At 44.4% G+C, this 20,136-nt stretch overlaps 1 protein-coding gene and 1 pseudogene across 1 annotated transcript in view; both read left to right on the top strand.

Moving 5' to 3' along the window:
- Mapk1 (mitogen-activated protein kinase 1) overlaps window positions 1-4,619 on the top strand; it is a 73,435-nt gene extending 68,816 nt beyond the window's left edge. Inside the window, exon 9 of the mRNA XM_090320548.1 lies at window positions 501-4,619. The gene's annotated coding sequence lies outside the window, so the exon portion shown is untranslated. The remainder of the gene's footprint in view (window positions 1-500) is intronic.
- Window positions 2,516-16,347, top strand: LOC150045262 (heterogeneous nuclear ribonucleoprotein A3 pseudogene; annotated as a pseudogene).
- The last annotated feature ends 3,789 nt before the right edge of the window (window positions 16,348-20,136 follow it).

Raw genomic sequence — 20,136 nt, forward strand, 5'->3', positions numbered from 1 at the left:
TTTTTTTTTATTGTTTAATGTGGGTGGTACTGAGGAATCAAACCCCAGGGCCTAATGTATGGTAGGCAAGCATTTGATCACTAAGTCACATTCCCAGCCTCTCTTTGGTACTTTTTTTTTTTTTTAGCTTCTTTAAATTGTAAGTAAATTAGAAATTTTACTCACAGTTTTTGTATGTTTGTTTTGTTGTTGTTTTTATTGTTCCAGTTCTGTGGCTTGAACTCAGGGCCTGGTTACTGTCCTTGGGGTTTCTCAAGGATAGCCCTCTACCGCTTGATCCACAGCACCACTCCCAACTTTTTCTGTGTACGAAGTACCAAGGAATCGAACCCAGGGTTGTGTGCATGCTAGGCAAGCACTCACTAGGCCACACTCCCAGCCCTTTTGCAGGAGTTTTGTTCCCCCTTTTGTGGTTTCACTTTTCCATTTTGTGATAATGCTACTTCTGCTATTTTAACCTAGTTCAGTCTTTAATTTTAGGTCTGTTTATGTTTTTATAGGACAAGGGCTCAGAGGACTGGACGTGCTCAGACTTCGGTGTTCTTCTTCCCAGTTCTTGACCCCTGGTCCTGTCTTCAGCCCGTCTCGGCTTATCTACTTTGACTCCTTTGAGCCGTTCGGAGGAGCGGTTTCTGGTAGTTGTGGCTTTTATGCTTTCAAAGAATTCCTTCAGTCCAGAGAATTCCTCCTGGCACCCCTGTGTGTGTCATGCACCAGTGACGTGCAGCAGTACGTACTTTGAGTGCACCTACTGCTTACTGTTGCTTTAGTCACTAATAGCTTTCTGGTTTGAAAGATGCAGTGGTTTCCTCCCTGTCCTCAATCCTTGTGTCCACGGCGCCTGCTGACCTGTGCAGCCTCACCAGACGAAGAGTCTTTCCCAGCTCGCTCCGGTCACTGGCATCTCTCTTTACCATAGGGAAGGCTACTACCTAGGGCACTTTAGTCAGTGACAGCCCCAGATTTGCACTTCACATGTTGACTATAACTGTCTCCCCCGAGAGGAGTTTGTGGGGATACCTTGGGTGATATTTGCAGCGTGCAGCAGGTGCTTCCATCTTGGGAATCCTTTGGGAAGCACTTGGCAGCATCCTGTTCTCTATCATGTTAGTCACTAACATAATTTAGGTATGTGCTATTTTCCCAACTTTTAGAAAATTCAGTCCTTTTTTCTCCTCCCCCCCCAAAAAAAATTAAAAGGAAGTACTGCAGTCAGCAGTGTCCTGCAGTTCCTTATTAATGTTTATAGAGGTATAACACTTGCCAAAATGCATTTCATACAGTACTTGATGTTTGTAAGTCTGGCTCAGCTGGACATTTGGTAAGAAACACAAAGGCCGCAGCACTAAGCTGTGGGAAGTTTCTGGAGGCATAGCAGCAGGCAAGCCGACCTGATGTGCCGGGTGGAATTCCACACCCAGCGCTATCTTACCACATTCAATGCCTGAGGATTTAACAGAGAGGAACACTGCGTCTTTAAATGAGAAAGTATACACTTCTTTTTCCTCCTATAGCATGTCAGCATCTCAAGTTCATTTTCAACCTACAGTATAACAGTTTGTAATACAGCCTTCAGGAGCTCCTGACATGAAGTACTGTTCTGTTGATACTGCTGACAAGACCATCAGAAAAAGCTAGCACTAAGTCATGTTCAGAGCTCTCTCGCCATATTTTCCTGATCTCTTTTTTTGTTCCCGCCACTGTGTACTGTGGAATTGACTTGGTGTTCTGCTCCAGCGCGGTGCCTCCTGGCTCCCCCACTGCTCTCTGTGGTGAGAAATTTGCCTTGTTCAATAATTACTGTACCCTCGCATGACTGTTACAGCTTTCTGTGCAGAGATGACTGTCTAAGTGCCACATGCCTATGATTGAAATGAAAAAAAAAAAATCTATTGTTACCTCTGAGTTGTGTACCACAGAAAATGCTACCCAGCAGATCATTTAGGAAAAAATAGTTCTATTTTTAGCTTTTCATTTCTCAGCTGTCCTTTTGTTGTTGTTGTCTGATTTTTTTTTTTTACAGCAGTGGAGAATGGGTTATATAAAAACTGCCTGCTAATCTGAAGAGCAATGCACTTGTAATTCATGGAAATAAATGTACATCTTTATCTTCACATCCATATTAAGATTCAGTGTTGATTTCCTCTGAATCAGCGTGTTTGAATGGACAGTCAGACTCAGTTGTCCGTCAAACAGAAAAGCTCATGGGCCTCACTTCCCCACCCTGGGCCCTTCCCCATACTTGAGTTTACATAAGATGGCTTTAGAAAGGTCTCCCTCCCCCCATGGCGCTCCCATGTTCCTCTTTTCAAACCATAGGTGTTACCTAGTCCAACTCTGATGGCAAAGCCCAAACATCTCAGGTCGGAACCTGTGGTTCCCTCTAGAGGGCCTGCTTTGCTTCTACGTACCAGAGCTGCTGCTTAGCACAGCCCAGTGCTAGGAAGGGCTGCCCAGCTTCGTGTGGCACTTACCACCCAGCCCAGGGACACTCACCTCATGAGGCTAAGGAAGGATGGCTGACTTCATCCTCGTAAGTCAGGATTACACCTTGATTCTTGCCCTAAAAAAGATGTTTCTCGCTTCCACATGCAGAGCTGCCATGTGAAAGTCCAGCTAGCATTGGTGGATGCAGAGATTTGACTGTTACTTGATTCTTAGGTAAGCAGTTTTCATTTTAGAAAGAGCATTATTGACCATTTTACTGCTCTCGTTTCTTTGTAGTTTTTTTTTTGTAATGGAATGTTCCTATAACTATGAGGTGAATTTGCAGTCCTCTACTGAATAGAGAAAGCAAGCACAGCCTTGACTAGTAATACCTGGGACGTCGGACCAATGTCTGCCGTCCTCCCTGCAGGTACTATAGAGGCATATTGGCATGAAACCATTCACTGCATTCTATAAGTCACTGTAGCTACAGTTGTATGTTTTTTCTTTCTATCATAAGTGTAATTTACCTGGCCAGCTAATTGTCATAATTAAGGGACCTGTAAAAACTTAGTTATTACATATAGTAAATATGCTCATCATTTTTGTTCTTCTACTTCTGTAAAGATGTAGAGCTTAGTCATCTCAATAATGGCGATACTGGCCAGGCACTGGTGGCCCTCGCCTGTAATCCTAGCTACTCAGGAGGCTGAGGTCTGAGGATCACAGCTCAAAGCCAGCCCAGGCACAAAAGTCTGTGAGACTCTTATCTCCAGTTAACCACCAGAAAACCGGGAGTGGCATTGTGACTCAAGTGGTGTAGAGTGCTAGCCTTGAACTGAAGAGCTCAGGGACAGCACCCAGGCTTAGAGTTTAAGGCCCCCACGACTGACAAAATAATAATAATAATAATAATAGTGGTGATACTGAGCACCTCCATTATTAATATACACAGATAAACTCTTAGATGGATGGCATTTTGGGATGTCTAAATTGTAAGCCCTCCCTGCCCAAAAAGTCTTGTTAAACATTCCAGTTCTTTCATTCAGTATAAAATAGAACCCAACAAGCTAGTGGGGTGGATGTGAGAACCCTTGAGGACACTGTCCTGACACAAGTCTCTAAGGCTGACACAAGGCCCTCAGACCACTGGGCCATCTAGGTAGAAGAGTTGTGTTCTGTGTGCAGTTCACGATGTGTGGTATGTTCACACGTGTTTCACATGCATTCTTGCTGCTCTCACATACGGGCAGTGGTTGCTTTGGGGAGCTACAGGCTCTAAGGAATCACAGAGGTAGACTGCCTCTGCCACAGGCACATAATATTCAGAGGAGACTGTTTTATCTTTATTTGCTTATGTGTTAATACAGTTTTTTTGTATTGGTAACTTTTATAGAGTACGGTAGCAGTATGTTAATACACACATACATATGCACACATGCTTTGGGTCCTTCCATAATACTTTTATATTTGTAAATCAATGTTTTGGAGCAATCCCAAGTTTAGGGAAAATATTTTTGTAAATGTAGTGGTTTTGAAAATCTGAGCAATCCTTTTGCTTACACATTTTTAAAGCATTTGCGCTTTAAAATGGTTATGCTGGCGTTTGAAACATGATACTCTATTATGCAGATGAAAAGCATGTAAGAGTAAAGTAACTGTGGTTTCTCTTGCTATCGTCCAACTTGACATGATGGGTTAGCAACAACTGGGAATCCAGAGGAAATTCTCTAGGATTGTACCAGGTTTACCTAAAGCTTGTTGCCTTTTTTTGTGCTGTTTATCCGTATAGAGCACTCCAGAAAGTTCTGAAACTGCTTTGTATCTGCTTTGTACTGTTGGTGCCTTCTTGGTATTGTACCCCAAAACTCTGCATAGATTATTTAGTATAATGGTAAGTTAAAAAATAATGTTAAAGGAAGATTTTATTAAATTTCTGAATGTTTATTCATTATATTGTTATACTTTAACATTTATTTGTGGTATCTGTGATTTGGTTAATCTGTATAAAAATTGTAAGTAGAAAGGTTTATATTTCATCTTAATTCTTTTAATGTTGTAAACGTACTTTTTAAAAGATGGATTATTTGAATGTTTATGGCACCTGACTTGTAAAAAAAAACATACAAAAAATTCCTTAGAATCATTAAATTGTGTCGCTGTATTACCAAATAACAATACTGTGCACGTATAGTCACTCTTTCTCTAGCACAGAAGCCTGCCACTCCCCGTTGTCCCACCCCCTGCCACTGACTTTACCAATAGTTTTCTCCTCCCCTTTGTGGTAGTATAGCTGGCAGTAGATCTAGATCTGGGTGGTTTTACTATATGTAATCACAAATGTCCAAATTAACACTTGGTTGATGTGAAACTGCTGATGGAGCAAAGACAGACTACCCCTAAGGCCCAGGACAGGCAGGACCAGCAGGCTTGAGGTGTGCACAGAACAGGGAAGGGATGAGGGAAGAAGAGGTTTCATGGGAAGACAGGCTTATCTCTGGGTAAGAAGAAAGAGCCAGTAGGGAAACAGAGGCAGTAAAAGCAGGGGTGAATTTGGGTTAGCCATGATAAGGGGTGGGGTCAAGACAGACATGAACTCTCTGTATCTGGCATCAAAAATACTAATGAGGCCAGGAGTTGGGCCTAGTGGTAAGAGTGCTTGCCTAGCAAGCACGAAGACCCAGGTTTGATTCCTCGCTACCACATACATTACAAAAAAAAAAAACAAAAAAAAAAAACAGAAGTGGTGCTGTGGCTCAAGTGGCAGAGTGCTAGCCTTGAGAAAAGCCCAAGGACAGTGCTCAGGCCCTGAGTTCAAGCCCCAGGACTAGCAAAAAAAAAAAATACTAATGAGAGTTTTTTCTTCTTCCCCCTTTCCATAAAATGATTAAACCCAGGACTTTATGCCTGTTAGGCAAGCCATTAAACCAAGTACTCAGTCCTCCCAAACCCATTTTTTGATAGGATTTCTATATTTACTTTGTCTTTGGACTGTCCAGCCTCCCATCTCTGCTTCCTAATGCAGATACATGCCATCATGCCAAGTAAGAAAATTATTGCTATATGGAAAAGAGGAAATAGGCAGATCATGCCTCCTGCTTTTTTGTTTTGTTTTATTTTGCTTTGTTTTTGCCAGTCCTGGGGCTTGAACTCAGGATCTGAGCACTGTCATTGGGTTTTCTCAAGGCTAGAGCTCTACCACTTGAGCCACAGCACCACTTCCAGCTTTTTCTATGTATGTGGTACCGAGGAATCGAACCCAGGTCTTCATGCATGCTAGGCAAGCATTCTACCACTAAGCCAAACTCCTAGCCCCTGCTTTTTTTTTTGTCTGTCCTGGGGCCCAGGCTCTGTTACTGAACCTGTCAGTGCTCAAGGCTATCCCTCTACCACTTGAGCCACAGCACCACTTCCAGTCTTTTCTGTTTATGTGGTACTGAGGAATCTAATCCAGGACTTCATGCGTGGTAGACTAAACCACATCCCCAGCCCCATCATGCCTTCTTATGGCTTGTCTTATTTCTTTTTCTGGTTGTGATGATACCAGGGTTTGAACTCGGGGCCTTACACTTTCTAAACAGTTGTTGTACAAAGCCTCTAGCCCTTTTTGCTTATAGCCATTTTAGAGGTAGGATCCTGTGTCTGTGCTTGGACCAGCCTAGACCATTACCCTCCGGTATCTGCATCCTACTTAGCTGGGGTGACAGGTATGTGCCACAGTGCCCAGCTTTCGTTGAAATTAAGTCAATAACGTCATTGCTTTTGGTTTGTCATGGGGCTTGAACTCAGGGCCTGGGCATTTTCCTTGAGCTCTTCTGCTCAAGGCTAGCATTCTACCACTTTGAGCCACAGCACCACTTCCTGTTTCCTGGTGGTTAATTGAAGATAAGAGTTTCACAGACTTTCCTGCTAACTTGGAACTGCAATCCTCAGATCTCAGCCTCTTAAGTAGCTAGGACTTAGACATGAGTCACTAGCACCAGCTAGTCTATAATTTTTAACTGACTTCAAATCATAATATTCCTGATTACCACCTCCCAAGTAGCTGCGATGACAATTATGAGCCACCTTACACAAATGATGACAGGTATTTTTCAGGTGAAATGGGAACCAGCATTTTGATTGATGATAAGGAAGACCCTTCATGAGAAGTAGAAATGAGGTGACCCATAGTGATACATTGTCTTCCAGTCCTCCATGTTACCTGGGAAAAGCAGAGGACCAAGGGCTTGTGATGAATCAATGAGGCAGTGAGAAGACGCCATAGGGCTGAGAAAACAGCAGGGTGTTCAGACCCCATACATGATGCGGTAAACCAGGATGGGTGATTTTTCCACCATGGTCAGATTCTCTCTAGGTCCAGATTCTGATGTTTTTGTTTTTGTTTTTTGCCCATGGGGCTTGAACTCTGGACCTGAGTGCTATCTCTGAGCTCTTCAGCTCACTCCTTGAGCCACAGTGCCACTTTTTCCGGTGGTTAATTGGAGAGAAGAATCTCATGGACTTTAGTGCCCGGGCTGGCCTTGAACCGCGATCCTCAGATCAGAGCCTCCCAAGTAGCTAGGATTACAGGCATGAGCCACTACTCCCTGCAAGGTACAGATTCTTTTAAAAGAAAAGAAAAAAGAAGCATCATGAGCCAAACACTGGTGATTCATTAAGCTCTAGAAAACCGGAAGTAGGGCTGTGGCTCAAGGGCTAGGACGGTAGCCTTGAGCTGAAGAGCTCAGAGACAACACCCAGGCCCAGAGTTCAAGCCTCACTACTGACAAAAAAGAAAAAGGAAAAAGAATCTCAAAAGAAAACACCAAGCCCAAGACCTGAAAGAAAGAGCATCTCAGCCAGGCACTGGTAGCTCCCACCTATAGCTCTCACTACTCAAGAGAGTTGAGATCTGAGGGTCACTGACGGTGGCAGCCAGCCAGGGCAGGAAAGTCTTACGCTAGAAATCACAGAACTCCCGTTGGCACCAGTGAATAAGTAATCAAAGAAGACATCCATGGGTCTGGGAGTTTGGCCTAGTGGTAGTGTTTGCCTAGCATGTCAGTTCCTTGGTACCATATACATAGAAGAAACAGAAGTAGCCGGACACAGTGGCTCAGGCCTGTAATCCTAGCTACTCAGGAGGCTGAGATCTAAGGATCCATGGTTCAATTCAGCCCTGTCATTGAAGACCTTGAGACTCTTAGCTCCAGTTAACCACTAGAGAACCGGAAGTGGCACTTGGCTCAAGGGGTAGTAGAGCAGTAGCCTTGAGCTGAAGAGCTCAGGGACAGCTCCCGGGTCCACAGTTCAAGCCCCATAACTAACCAAAAAAAGAAAAAAAGAAAAAGCCAGAAGTGGTGCAGTGGCAGAGCTCTAACATTGAGAAAGCCCAAGGACAGTGCTAGGCCCTGAGTACAAGCCCCAGGACTGGCAAAAAAGAAACCATCAAGGTCACAGATTAACTGTTGACCCCTCAAAAATGAACCGCAGTGGGCTGAGGAGATGGAGAACTTGCTAGAAGAAGCTCTGGTGATGCCGGGCATGGTGGCTCACACCTGTAATCCTAGCTATTCAGGAGGCTGAGATCTAAGGATCGCAGTTCAAAGCCAGGCAGCTCAAGCACTAAAGCTTCATGGGACTCATCTCCGGTTAACTACTAGAAAACCAGAAGTGATGTTGTGGCTCAAAGGGGTAGGGTGGTAGCCTTGATCCAAAATGCTCAGGAACGGCTCCCAGACCCAGAGTCCAAGAGCCACAATCCACAAAAAAATAAAAAATTAGAAAGACACTCTGGTGAGTTGTGTGTCCTGGCCTAAAAAGGTAGCAGAACTGGGCCCAGTGGCTCACACCTGTAATCCTAGCTACTTAGGAGGCTGCCATCTGAGAATCACAGTTCAAAGCCAGCCCTGGTATAAAAGTCCTTGAAACTCTTATCTCCAATTAACCACCAGAAAACCGGAAGTGGTGCTGTGGCCCAAGGGATAGGGTGGTAAACTTGAACTGATGAGCTCAGGGACAGTGCCTAGGCCCAGAGTTCAAGCCCCATGATCAACCAAAAAAATAGAGAAAGGATAGGATGGGCCATAGTGGCTTAGGGGTAGAATGCTTGCCTAGCATGCGCAAAGCCCTGGGTTCCACTCCTTGGTACCACATACACAGAAAAACCTGGAAGTGGTGCTGTGGCTCAAGTGGTAGAACACTAGCCTTGAGAAAGCCAAAGGATAGTGCCTAGGCCTGAGTTCAAACCCCAGGACTGACCAAAGTGAAAGAGGGAGAGTCATGTCAGTTGTGACCATTAAAGAAACTATTACCATGTCGTCACATTCTACCTGGAAGCCAAGGCTGAGAGCACAGCATTTAACAGTCACCTACAGAAGTGGGAGCACTGGGCAGGGAGAGGCCCAGCTGTCCAGATGAACTCCCTGAAAAGAGCAATACTTCCCAGTAAAGTCAGATGCCGTGGGAGACAAAAAACAATGACATTCCTGTATCCTTTCCTGTTCTCATTTATGATAGAGGCTGGGGACAGCGTGAGCGAGCAGCCCAATATACAAGCTTCTCTTCTGCCCTTTTCCCTAGACCACTGACCAGGAACTGGGAGGCAGGGCCAAGGGGGTTGGACACAGTTTGATTCTGGCTTCTGTTTGAAAAGAACAAAGGTCCTAGAATAGGTACACAGAAGCCATGAGGCCGCAGGAAGCTGGGGCAGACACTCCTCTGGCTGCCCTATGTTGAACCCATGTCCAACATTGTGAGGCCGTTACAGAGCTGTGTCTGTGTGCACATGCTGTTTGCCCTTAAGAACAGGCTATCAGCTAGGGACTGGTAGCTCACGCCTGTAATCTTAGCTACTCAGGAGGCTGAGATCTGAGGATCAAGGTTCAAAGCCAGCCCGGGCACAAAAGAACCTGAGACTCTTATCTCCAATAACCTCTAGAAAACGGGAAGTGGGGCTTGGCTCAAGGGTAGGGTGTAGCCTTAAGCTGAAGAGCTCAGGGATAGCGCCCAGGCTGAGTTCAAGCCCCATGAGCCACAAATAAATAAATAAATACATACATACATACATACATACATACAGGCTGTCCGTTGGGTGCTTGTGGTACACACCTGTAATTGTAGGTACTTAGGGTGCTTAAATCAAAAAATCATAGTTTTAAGCCAACCTGACTTTAATATGAGATTTTTATGTTTTGTTTTGTTTTTTCTAGCCAGGAAATAGTCTGTCTTTATTGTTTGCTATAGCTATCTGACCATCTTAAAGACTAAGATTCCCTCTTATGGTCCTGTGTTTCCCATGTCTTTGGTTTCCCAGGAGATTTCTTCTTAAATAGAATTTGAGCCTTGCAGTTCTTTCAATTATAAATTTCTGAATTACGTGGAAATCCTGCTGATAGGATGGTCAGCTGTGAAGGGAAAGGAAGTATTCTGTAATGCTGTGATGGGGTCTTCTGAGTAAGCTATGCACCAAGTGAGCAAACTGCTCAGATTTTTATGTGCCTATACCAGTCCTGGGGCTTGAACTCGGAGCCTGGGCCTTAGCTTTTTCATTCAAGGCTGGTGCTCTACCACTTGAGCCACATGTCTTTTTTGCTGGTTAACTGGAGATAAAAGTCTGGCAGACTTTCCTGTGAGAGCTGGCTGATCTCAGCCTCCTGAGTAGCTAGAATAACAGATGAAAGCCACTGGCATCTGGCAAGACAGAAAGGCTAGAAAAAGTTGGCACTGATAGACCCATTCCTCAGTATTGGCTGGTGCTCTGATGGAGCCTGACACTATCACTTAAGCCTCGCCTCCACTTCCAGCTTTTTTTTTTTTTTTTTTTTTTTTGCCAGTCCTGGGCTTGAGCTCAGGGCCTGAGCACTGTTCTTGGACTTTCTCAAGGCTAGAGCTCTATCACTTGAGCCTCAGCACCATTTCCAGATTTTTTCTATGTATGTGGTACTGAGGAATTGAACCCGGGTCTTCGTGCATGCTAGGCAAGCACTCTACCACTAGGCCAAACTCCTGGCCCCCACTTCCAGCTTTTTGCTGACTAATTAATTGGAGATAAGAATCTCACGATTTTGTCTGCCTCTGGCTAGTTCCAAGCCATGACTGTCCGATCTCAGCCTCCTGAGCAGCTATGATTTATAGGATTAAGTCACACAAGCTAGGCATGAGCCTGAGATCTGAAGCACTTGGGTTCAAAGCCAGTCTGGACAGGAAAACCAGTGCAACTCTCCAGTTAACTAGCAATAAATCCAGAACTGAAACTGTGGGTTCCAGTGGGAGAGCATCAACATCAAGCAAATAGCCAAGTAAGAACATGAGTCCCAGTATTAATGTTTTAAAAAAAATCCTTGTCATAGTACAAAACCTACTTTGTTGTTTCTTCTGCTTTTAACATAAGGGAAATGATAAAAAGCCAAATGTTGTAAAGTTGTAAGGCAATATGGATCCTTTGGCATTGAAAATTCTAGAAATAAACACAATGGAATCTGGTTGATGTAACTAAAGCCAATGAGAAGATGAGTTTCAATACAGTGATTCTATTACTTGGATTTTCCTCCTCTAACAATAATTGAAGGGAATTCCATATGTCCAGAGATGATGCCAGCATTGACAGTCATAGCAAAAAGAAGGTAAATCACTTGAGCTTCCCAACATTAAAAAACAGACTAGTAAACTTAGCAGGTCCATACAGCAATGTAAAAGGCACTTTCTTTCTTTTTTGGTCGATCATGCAGCTTGAACTCGGGAGGGCCTGGGCACTGTCCCTGAGCTTCTTTTGCTCAAGGCTAGCACTCTGCTACTTGAGCCATTAGTGCCACTTCCAACCTTTTTCTGTTTTTGTGGTACTTAGGAATCGAACCCAGGACTCGGTGCATGCTAGACAAGCACTTTACCACTAAGCCACATTTCCATCCCCACCGCATCACTTGATGGACACGTTTTCAAGAAAAATTTCCTTAAGTCACACATTGAGGGCTTGCATCTGGTGCTGGCCTTCTGAGAAGATTTAGAGCAGAGCAGGGCATAATCACCTGCCAAGAGACAGTATATATGCAATACATTTGTCTATCTGGCCTTCTTCCCTCCTGTGTAAAATCTCTAGGATTTCATCTTGGAGGCTCTACCCTGATGACTTTTATCTAATCCTAATCCCTTCCAAAAGCCACTTTTCCAAACCGGACATTCTGCCTGGTTTGTTGGTTAACTCACGCCTAAGGATTCAGGTTCTAAGTCAGGCTGGGCAAGAAAGTGAGACTCTTATCTTTAATTAACCAGCAAAAATCCAGAAGTAGAGTTGCAGCTCAAGTGGGAGAACACCAACATTGAATTTAAAAAAATAAAAAAGGGACATCAAAGTCCTGAGTTCCAGTCCCAATACCAACACGGGGGAAAAAAGTCTTGAGAGTTTAGCCTAGTGGTAGAGGGCCTGCCTAGCATGCATGAAGCCGTAGATTTGATCCCTTGGTACCACATAAACAAAGCCAGAAATGGCACTGTGACTCAAGTGGTAGAGCCCCAGCTTTGAACAAAGGAAGCCCAGGGGCAGTACTCAGCCTGTGTTCAAACCCCCAGGACTGGCAAAAAGAAAAAGAAAAGAAAAGGGTGGGCTGGGAGTTTGGCCTGCTGATAGAGTAGTACTTCCATGCATGAAAACCCAGATTCAATTCCTCAGTACTACATAGAAAAGCTGGAAGTGGTGCTTTGGCTCAAGTGGTAGAGCACTAGTCTTGAGGAACGCTCAAGGATAGTGCTCAAGCCCTGAGTTCAAGCCTTGGGACTGGCAAAAAAAAAAGCGAGCAAGTGTCTACCATCTTAATACTTGTAGGAGAGATTAAATCTCAACATGACAAAACTTAGGGGTCTCTCATCCTAAGCAATAACAAAGAATTTCAAGTGTCTTTCCATTAATCTCCCCATTCTTTTATCGTCCCTTCACCTTCTAATTTACGACTTACATTTGTGAATTAAGTAGTCTGCTGTCCCAAAAGACATTGCCTGCTCTGTCCCACCTCCCACTCATTTCAGAATCCCTGAGCCCTTCAAAATGCCTTCCACCTTCCTTGGGCTCTGATACACAGAACAATTCCAACTGAAGCCTGGTAAGTATGAAGTGGGCCACACACCAGCGACTTCCCCATTACCACGTCACTGGGGTGGGGTGGAGTGGTATTTAATGGAAATGGGTACAGTTTTGAAGAATGAAACCTGTGCTGGAGGAGTTGGGGTGCTATACACTTGCCGGGAGTGCAGCTCCAGTGCTGATGGGATTATACACAGTATAAACATAACTCCACATGACTGCTTAAAAATGGGTTTTGCCAGCTGGGCACAGTGGCTCACACCTGTGATCCTAGCCACGCGGGAGGCTGAGATCTGAGGATCAAGGTTCAAAGCCAGCCTGGGCACTAAAGAACCTGAGCCTCTTATCTCCAATTAACCTCTAGAAAACAGGAAGTGAGGCTTGGCTCAAGGATAGGGTGGTAGCTTTGAGCTGAAGAGCTGAGGGACAGCACCCAGGCCAGAGTTCAAGCCCCATGACCCACCAAAAAAAAAAAAAAAAAACCCTAGTTTCTTCTTTTCCTTCACTGTAGGAGGCAGGCCATTTTCTTCTCATTTACATACAAAACCATGGAAAAATCTCCTGGCAGCTGGCAGGCTCCAAAGACAGCAGGGTGCCATGACAACTGCTTTCATCAATAACTTAATTTCATCTCTGCTTTTACATCTTTCTTTCCTCAAACCTAAACCTAGAAACCTTTTAATTGGGCAAGAGCATAAGACGACGGCTGGGTTGCTATGCCAATGCCACCTGCAGTTTTATTTATTTTTTTGCTAGTCCTGAACTAAGGGGATGGGGGCTGTGCCTGAGCCTTTGTGCTCAAGGCTAGTGCTCTACCACTTGAGCCACAATACCACTTGCGGATTTTTCTGAGTAATTTATTGGAGATGAGAGTCTTACAGACAAACTGACAACCTGGGCGCCCTTGGCTCACGCCTGTAATCCTACCTACTCAAAAGGCTGAGATCTGAGGATCATGGTTCAAAGTCAGCCCGAGCACTAAAGTCTGTGAGACTCTTATCTCCAACCACCAGAAAACCAGAAGTGGTGCTGTGGCTCAAGTAGTAAAGTTTTTGCCTTCGGAAACCCCAAGGACAGTGCTCAGGCCCTGAGCTCAATCCTGGGACTGGCAAAAAAAAAAAAAAAAAAAAAGTCTCGTGGACTTTCTGCTCAGGATGACCTCAAAGTGTGATCCTCAAATCTCAGCTTCTTGAGTTTGTGAGCTACCACCAGCTCCTGGCTCTTTTTTTTTTTTTTTTTCTTATTTTTTGCGAGTCCTGGGGTTGAAGTAGGGCCTGAGCACTTTCCTTGAACTTTCTCAAAGCTATAGCGCTACCACTTGAGCCACAACACCATTTCTGGTGCTAAAGAGCTCAGGGACAGCGCCCAGGCTGAGTTCAAGCCCCATGACCCACAAAAAAAAAAAAAAAAAAAAAAAAAAAAAAGGAAAGAAAAAAGAAATGAGCCTGGCATGAGTAACTCACACTTATAGTTAAAAGGCTGAGATCTGAGAATCACAATTTGAAGCTAGCCCCAGCAGAGAAGTCCATGAAACTTGATCTCCAGTTAACCACCAAAAAGTAGAAAGTGGAATTGTGGCTCAAGTGATAGAGCACTAGCTTTGAGTGACAACACTAAACGACAGCGTCCAGGCCCTGAATTCCAGTCTCAGTCCTGGAACATGCACACAAAACAGTGTGGCTCACACCTGGAATCCTAGCTACTCAAGGAGCTGAGATCTGAGGATTGCACTTCGAAGCCAGCTCAGGCAGGAAGGTCAGTGAGATTCTTATCTCCATTTAACCACCAGAAAAACAGAAGTAGCACTGTAGTTCAAAGTGGTAGAGCACTAGCCTTGAACAAAAGGGCTCAGGGACAGCACTCAGGCCTTAAGTTCAAACCTGACAACCAACCAGAAAGAAAAGCTTGAAGGATTAAGTGGGGTTGCCAAGCTCAGAGACACAAATAGGGCCTGCTTTCTCTAATATGAGGAAGGTAGATTTAAGTACACTGGGATATGACAAATGGTACAGGAGTCTAGGCATGCTCACACAGTGATAGCAGAGCAGGATTCTCTTAGGAGAGGAACGCAAAGACACAATGCCTATAGGTATCTGATCATACAAAATAGTATTTATCAAAATGAACTTCAGGAAACATGAGGTTTTATTCTTTATTTTTCATTCTGGCTTGTTTGTTCATTTATTTGTCTTTGGGCGCATGAGAGGGGCACAAAAATGGGGAGACAAAGTGTGAACAAATACAGCAGTGGCACTCACTAGACCCTGTGTTGAAAATGAACTATTCCAACTTGTGGGTGGGATGGGAGGAAAAAACTGAGAAAGCGAGGGAAGGGGTAACATTATCCATAAAGAAATGTACTCTTCACCTGATTATATAATTGTAAGCTCTCTATACATCACCTTTATAATAATAAAAAGTAAATTTTGAAAAGCTGGAAGTGGAGCTGTGGCTCAACTGGTAGAGTGTATAAGCCTTGAGCATATAAGCCCAGGGGTAGAGTCCAGGCCCTGAGTTCAAGCCCCACAACCAACCAAAATAATAAATAAATAATTGAACTCGAGTTAGAAGAGGCAAGTCCAGCCTCAAAATGGAGGGTCATGTCCAAAGGAACCACAACAGTTTAGAAGCTGTGTATTGATGGTTTGAACTTTGAAACTACAGATGATAGTTTAAGAGAAAATTTTGAGAAATGGGACACACTGGCAGATTGTGCGGTAATGAGATCCTCAGCAAAATCTTCCAGGGGCTTCAATTTTGTGACTTTCTCTTGTGTTAAAGAGGTCGATGCAGCGGCCGGGAGTTTGGTCTAGTGGTAGAGTGCTTTGCCTAGCATGCATGAAGACCTGGGTTTGATTCCTTGGTACCACATACATAGAAAAAAGCTGGAAGTGGTGCTGAGGTTCAAGTGGTAGAGCTCTAGCATTGAGAAAATCCAAGGACAGTGCTCAGGCGCTGAACTAAAGCTCAGGACTGGCAAAAAAAAAAAAAAAAAAAAAAAAAAGAGGTTGATGCAGCCATGTGTGCTAGACCACACAAACTTGATGGGCGTGTTGTAGAACCAAAGAGAGCAGTTTCTAGAGAAGATTCTGTGAGGCCAGGAGCTTATCCAACATTGAAGAAAATGTTCGTTGGTGGTATTAAAGAAGATACAGAAGAATCTAATTTGAGAGACTGCTTTAAAAAAAAAATACGGCAAGATTGAAACCATAGAAGTCATGGAAGACAGGCAGAGTGGAAAAAAGAGAGGATTTGCTTTTGTAACTTTTGATGATCATGATACAGTTGATAAAATTGTTGGTCAGAAACACCACACTACTAGTGGGCATAATTGTGAAGTGAAAAAGGCTCTTTCTAAACAAGAGGTGCAGTCTGCTGGATCACAAAGAGATCGTGGAGATGGATCTGGCAACTTTACGGGTCATGGAGGAAACTCTGGAGATGCAGGAGGTAATTTTGGACGTGGTGGAAGCTGCTGGAAGCGGAGGCTGTGGCAGTGGAGGTGCTGGCAGTGGAGGAAGTGATGGTGGATACAATGGATTTGGAGGTGATGGTGGTAACTATGGCGGTGCTTCTGGTCATAGTAGTATAGGGGGCTATGGTGGAGGTGGGCCAAGGTTATGGAAACCACGGTAGTGGATGGATGTGGTGGAGGATATGATGGATGGATGAGGAGGAAATTCTGGTGGTGGTAACTATGGTGATGGAAACTATAATGATTTTGGAAATTCCAGTGGGCAACAGCATTCAAATTATGGTCCCATGAAGGGGGCAGTTTGGGTAGAAGAAGCTCTGGCAGTCCATATGGTGGTGGGTATGAATCTGGTGGTGGAAGTGGTGGCTATGTTAGCAGAAGGTTTTAAAAACGACAGAAAAGGGGCCGGGAGTTTGGCCTAGTGGTTAAAGTGCTTGCCTAGCATGCACGAAGACCCGGGTTCGATTCCTTGGTACCACATACATAGAAAAAAGCCGGAAGTGGTGCTGAGGCTCAAGTGGTAGAGTGCTAGCCTTGAGAAAGTCCAAGGACAGTGCTCAGGCCCTGAGCTCAAGCCCAGGATTGGCAAAAAAAAAAAAAAAAAAACGACAGAAAAGGGGTTACAATTCTTAGCAGGAGAGCGAGTGGGGAGTTGCCAGGAAAGCTGCAGGTTACTTTGAGACAGTTGTCCGCAATGCATTAGAGGAACTGTAAAAATCTACCATAGAAGGAATGATGATCCATAGAAAAGTTACTGCAGCTTAAACAGGACTTGTTCAGGACTGTCATAGCCAAGGTTGCAAAAAAGTGCAGCTATTGGTTAATGCAATGTAGTGTCAATTAGATGTACATTCCTGAGGTCTTTATCTGTTGTAGCTTTGTCTTTTACTTTTTCATTACATCAGGTATATTGCCCTATAAATTGTTATAGTGGTACCAGGAATAAAAATAAGGAATTTTTAACTTTTTATAAATAAATAAATGGAAAGAAAAAAGGAAAGACAGTTTGCAGTGAGCATTCAGGCTACTGTGCAGACCATGACATCTAGCCAGAATGGGCTCTGGGCACCAGCCAGGCCTCCATCTTCTCTGCCATGCTGAGAAGGGCCAGGTCTGGCAAGTGTTGTCACACCGTTAGGCCAATCGAAGTCTTTTCCTGAGAAACCAGTGCTGTGAACTGCCTGAGTGGTAAGAGCTGGGTGGAGAGGAATTCTGAGCTTTCCTGACATCTTGGGTCCTATTTATTCCTCAACCATCGTGCGGGGCCTGCTTACTCCGCACAAGTCCTCAGCACTGGAGAGACAGCAAAGAACAAAACAAGTCTTGGCCCTGAGCAGGCACGAATCCTGGGACTAGGAGATGCACAGTCAATCAAAGAGAAAAGGCAGCTCCTGGAGAGGGGTTAGAGGGTGGAGAATAAGGAAGCAGTAAGTAGCAACAAGGAAGTGGGCATACCTAGAGAGCAGAGGCTGAGCCTAAGCTGTTTAGCCAAGGATTGAACTCTGCCCAGCGAGAGGGCTGGCCTCTGCCCTGGGCTTCTGGCTGGGAGTCACTAAGCTCTGGAAACGGCTGCTGAGAAGGGAGAAGGGGAGGAGAATGGTTCCCTGTGGTCTTGGTCACGCATAGCCTGGCTGTGTGACTTGAGGTGAGGGCAAACACAGAGACAGTATTTTTAAAAAACGTCCAAGAAAGACTGGTGGCGTATGCACTGTAATCCTAGTTATTCAGGAGGCTGAGATCTGAGGACTCTGGTTCAAAGCCAGCCTGAACAGAAAAGTGCATGAGATTTTTTTTTTTTTCTGCCAGGGACCGAGCACTGTCGTTGGACTTTCTCAAGGCTATAACTCTACAACTTGAGCCACAATACCACTTCCCGCTTTTTCTATGTATGTGGTATGGAACCTGGGTCTTGGTTCATGCTGGGCAGGTACTAAGCCAAACTCCCAGCCCACATGAAACTTTTATCTCCAGTTAAACACAGGAAAAGCCAGAAATGGCTCTGTGGCTGAAGTGGCAGAGTGCTAGCCTTGAACAAAAAGAGCCCAGAGGGGGACGTTTGGCCTAGTGGTAGAGTGCTTGCCTAGCATGCACGAAGACCCAGGTTCGATTCCTCGGTACCACATACATAGAAAAAAGCTGGAAGTGGTGCTGAGGCTCAAGTGGTAGAGCTCTAGCCTTGAGAAAGTCCAAGGACAGTGCTCAGGCCCTGAGCTCAAGCCCAGGACTGGCAAAAAAAAAAGAAAAAAGAGCCCAGAAGCAGTATTTAGGCCCAGGGTTCAAGCCCCAGAATGGTTTAAGAAAAAAAAGTGGAGCACTAGCCTTGAGTAAATAAGCTGAGAGATAGTGCTCAGGCCGCTGTGGCAGTGCTTGGGTCCACAAGGGAGATGACTGGAGAAATGCTTACTGATGGGAAAAAGGAGGAATTCTCTCCCGGGTCTGTGATAGTATGTGAGGACGTGGAATTAGTAAAGTAAGAGGAAGAGTGCCATCTTTTAGGAGAGAAGGAATCTCAAAAGACAAGAGATGAAACAGTAGAAAGTGGCCAACAGGACAAAGTTCTCTTAAAACTCTGTAAGAGTGTTTGCCAGAGGCAGGAGACTCCTGTTTAACTGAGATGGGCAAATGTGTGATATGGAGAATGGGCTATGAGGGCAGTGAGCAGGGGACAAGACAGACCCTAGGTGGTGGGACCATTGAGTGGTAGGTGTTATGAGCTAAAGAGAGGGAGCCTAGTAACAAAACAATTAGTTGGGGACAGCAGGGTGGCCTAATGGTAGAGTGCTGACTCACATGCATGAAGCCCTAGGTTTGATTCCCTGATACCACATACACAGAAAAAGCCGTAACTGGTGTTGTGGTGCTCGAGCCTTGAGTTCAAGCCCCAAGACTGGCAAAAAAAAAATAAAATAAAAATAAAATAAATAAAAAAATAAAACAAAAAACAGAACCACTGGACACTATGAAAGTGAACTATACAATTTGTGGGTGCAGACAGGAGGAAGGGAGTAGCAGATTAAGGAAAGGGAAAACGCCGTATAAAAAGAAATGTAGCTGGGCACAGTGGCTCAAGCCTGTAATCCTACCTACTCAGGAGGCTGAGATCTGAGGATCAAGGTTCAAAGCCAGCCTGGGCACAAAAGGACCCGAGACTCCTATCTCCAATTAACCACTAGAAAACCAGAAGTGGGGGTTGGCTCAAGGGTAGGGTGGTAGCCTTGAGCTGAAGAGCTCAGGGACAGCGCTCAGGCTGAGTTCAAGCCCCATGACCCACCAAGAAAAAAGAAAAAAGAAATGTACTCATTATCTGAGTCATGTAATTGCAATCCCTCTGTACATCACCTCTATAATAACAATAAGGTAACTTTATTTTTTAAAAAAGGGGGGCAGGAGCATAGCCCAGTGGTAAGAGTGCTTCTCTAGCATGCATGAAGCCCTAGGTTCGGTTCCTCTGTACCACATACACAGAAAAGCTGGAAGTGGCACTGTGGCTCAAGTGGCAGAGTGCTAGCCTAGAGCAACAAGTGTTGGAGGACAGTGCCCCGGCCCTGAGTTCAAGCCCCAGGACTGGCAAAAAAAAAAAAAAAAGAGGGCTGGGATGAGTTCAAGCCTTGGGACTAGAAAAACAATAAAAGTAAGTGGAATACGTCTGCCACAACAACAAATACGGAGATTGGTATGGAGTGAATGCCAATGAGTGAAACTGTCAAGTACTGGGTTCGAGTTCTGCTCTTGGACCCCCCCCCCGAAAAGACAAATACTATATGATTCCATTTATATGAGGTACCTAAAGTAGTTAAATTCACAAACTGTAAAATGGTGGTCGCTTGGCACTGGGGCAGAAGATGATGTGAAATTATTTTTCAGTAGAGATGTAATTTCAGTTTACCTTTGCTGCCTTTTTTTTTTTCCCAACAAAGGACAGGCTGAGAGAAAATCTGCAGTTTAACAAAAACTATAAAGACCTGATATTTTAAAAGAATCAAAGGAATCTTCCAATTTTTTCATACGAAAAAAGAAACCAGAGACTTCAAATGGCTAATCCGTAGTGAAAAGTTGCTGAAAACTTTCTGGAGGGAAAAAAAAAAAAATCCTAAAATGATCATGAGATCCCATTTACCAGCCAGGAAGCAGAGTTGAAGATACAACTAGGGAAAATTTGCTAAGTACACAGGGACCT

Source organism: Megascapheus bottae, chromosome 28 (genome assembly GCF_031878675.1).
Source record: "Megascapheus bottae isolate mThoBot1 chromosome 28, mThoBot2.hap1, whole genome shotgun sequence".
NCBI lineage: Eukaryota > Metazoa > Chordata > Mammalia > Rodentia > Geomyidae > Megascapheus > Megascapheus bottae.